General features: G+C 36.7%; 1 long non-coding RNA gene across 1 annotated transcript; it reads right to left on the bottom strand.

Moving 5' to 3' along the window:
- Positions 1 to 1,934: 1,934 nt before the first annotated feature.
- Positions 1,935 to 2,355, bottom strand: LOC115169236 (uncharacterized). Its single transcript, XR_003870814.1, has 2 exons — positions 2,183 to 2,355; positions 1,935 to 2,141 (listed from the first exon to the last, which is right to left on the bottom strand). It is a non-coding gene; the product is annotated as an uncharacterized LOC115169236 (long non-coding RNA).
- Positions 2,356 to 2,926: the final 571 nt, after the last annotated feature.

The following is a 2,926-nucleotide window of genomic DNA, read 5'->3' as shown; positions in this document are numbered from 1 at the left end:
TTCTGTTTCCGCTCTTTTTTCATCTTAACTGGTTAGCAACCATATTGCAACAAAAGGATGGATATTAAGTTAATAAGGAGGAGCTGGACCTATCCACCCAATGTCTCTTCTTTTCTTTCCCCTCTCTCTCTCTCTCTCTAGGTCTCTCTCTCTCTAGATCATTTTGATGGGACAAACAATTCTGAACTCCATCTCATCTGATCCACACTGCAAAATCATCTATTGTCTGTGATAAATGTTTTTAATGATTAAATAGTGTTTATTTGAATGATTTTCATAGTTCCTTTATCATGATGATTCATTTTTGTGTGCCCCTTTAAGAGCGTCAAGCCGAATCGATGCTAGTTTTTTTTAGCTCCAGTAAAATTATAGATGCATCTATATTAGGTTTTCAGCCAGAAGTTAAATTTAAAGTGAGGTTTTCACCTCTTCATGTCTCCATCAATACTCAATATTATTAAAATATGGCACACCGGTTGAGAACTCAATTCCCTAAATGGCCAGCAGATGAGGCCACGACCCGGCCCACTAGTTTTCTTGTTGGAAAGATTTATTGACATTTAGCATTCTCACGTAGACAGTCAAAGAAGGGCCAGAGGTATACATTTAAGAAATTACACTAAGTTGTTGACAGTGACACTCGAATGACAGAGAAAGATTACATATCAGAAGTGCCTTCTGTTTGAATATCCGAGAAAGGTGTTGTTGATGTAAATGAAGGAAAGCTAACTAATTACATGGGGGCTAACAGGCTAATATTTTATTTTTGTTGAAGGAGAAACAGAAAAAGAGACAATTACAGATCATACAGTATGTCCTCATTGGAGATCTATTTGTTCTATGTACCGAGCTGCGATGCAAAGCTGAATCTTAGCCACTCTGTCACATATTAGCATTCGTAGCTAGCTACATACTTTTTTTTAGCTATCTAGCAAATGTTATATCCTGACAACATGGAGACCCTCAATATTTTTTGATTCTCACCCATCTCTAAGCCATTTTCATAATTGAATTCAAGCCAGATAGCCTAAATTATTGAAATTGTATCTGTTTCTGTCATAGGGTAAAGTGGACCAAGACGCAGCGGGGAAATGTGCACTCATCTCCTTTTATTTAAACGGACAAAGAAGGTGAACCAAAACAAACACAACACCTAATAACAGGCCAGTAAGGCAACAAAGCTATACCCAGCACAATCTCCCACAAATACTAAAACAAACACATACCTATTTATAGAACCGTCAATCAGAGGCAACGAGAAAACACCTGCCTCCAATTGAGGGTTCAACCCCAATTAACTAAACATAGAAATACAAATAACTAGACTGAACATAGAAATACATAAACATAGAACAGTGCCCAAAACCCGGAATACTAAATCAAACACCCTACAACTAACACAACCAGCCCGAACCACATAAAGCAAATACCCCCTGCCACGTCCTGACCAAACTACAATAACAAATAACCCCTATTACTGGTCAGGACGTGACAGTTTCGTTAGTTGACGTTATACTGTAACTTTAGTTTGGGTTCAGCCCTCATCCGAGCAGCCCAGCTATGGCATACGTTGGTTAGCTGGCTAGCTAACTTCTTGTACCTTAACAACATTGAACCTCAACATACTTATTTTGTTCAATTATATCAGCCATATATCAGACAATTAAATTTAAGGCAGATTAACTATCTAACATAAAGGCATGAGCTCAGATCGGCTACAAACGTTCATTTTGTTGCATGAAATTGACCTTAGCAAATCAAACCAATGCTCAAATTACATACAATAGCATAATGCCATTACAAATTTATCAAACAGAAGTAGATTATTATAGCTATGTCTATTCTTACCTTGATCGTCGGTATTAGCTACTCTTTGGCCGTATCACCAATATTATTTGGATTCTTATTGCAAAATCATACAAACGTCCAGGCAATGTTGTTCTGCACTAAGATGACTGATGTTGCAGCATCTTAGCATGATTTATTCTCACTTTCTGACAATTGGGTAATTCATAAACAGCTTGGTTGCAGAAAGTATTACAATACCACAACAAAAAAACATAAGCATATTTTACTCAAGTCAACCTTACCAACATGATTGTAATACAGTCATCAGTACTATTCATACTAACCTACTGGACCTCCTTAGTACATCAGTACTATTCATACTAACCTACTGGACCTCCTTAGTACAAACAAACAAGAATATGAATCACACATTGTTAAATGTGGTAGCTGCAAACTGTCTGCGTCTACATTCCTCTCAGTCCAATCACTAAAGATGGCTATACATACGTATACGTATTCACACCCCTGAGTCAATACATTGTAGAATCACTTTCTGCATTTATTACAGCTGTGAGTCTTTCTGGGTAAGTCTCTAAGAGCTTTCCACACCTGGATTGTGCAACATTTGCCACTATTCTTTTCAAAATTCTTCAAGCTCTGTTAAATTGGTTGTTGATAATTGTTAGACAACCATTTTCAGGTCTTACAATAGATTTTCATGCATAGTTAACCAGTTAAATGTAACTAAATGTAATCTAAAATGTCATCTATGTAATCCCTAAAAGGAATTATTTATCATGAAAGGGCCATAAACAGTAACTAGTAATGCTGCATACTCAAAGGCTAAAATCTAGTGTAGTCACTTTTGAGGACACTAGCGCACTTCCCCAGTACAAATAGGATTTAAAAAAATGAAATATGTTATATGATGTATTTCCTATTCAACAAAACTGAGGCTTGAAATGACTTGTCACGGTTGTCGTTGGAATGAGCGGACCAAAGTGCAGTGTGTGTGTCGTTCCACATTTTATTTATACTGTGAAACTATGCAATACATAAATAAACTGAATGACAAAAACAACAAACCGTGATGCAGAGGTGAAACATACACTACTCAAAATGTATCTCCCACAAACCC

The sequence above is a fragment of the Salmo trutta genome, chromosome 31 (assembly GCF_901001165.1).
Source record: "Salmo trutta chromosome 31, fSalTru1.1, whole genome shotgun sequence".
Taxonomy (NCBI): domain Eukaryota; kingdom Metazoa; phylum Chordata; class Actinopteri; order Salmoniformes; family Salmonidae; genus Salmo; species Salmo trutta.
This window is presented reverse-complemented; position numbering and strand designations above follow the sequence as displayed.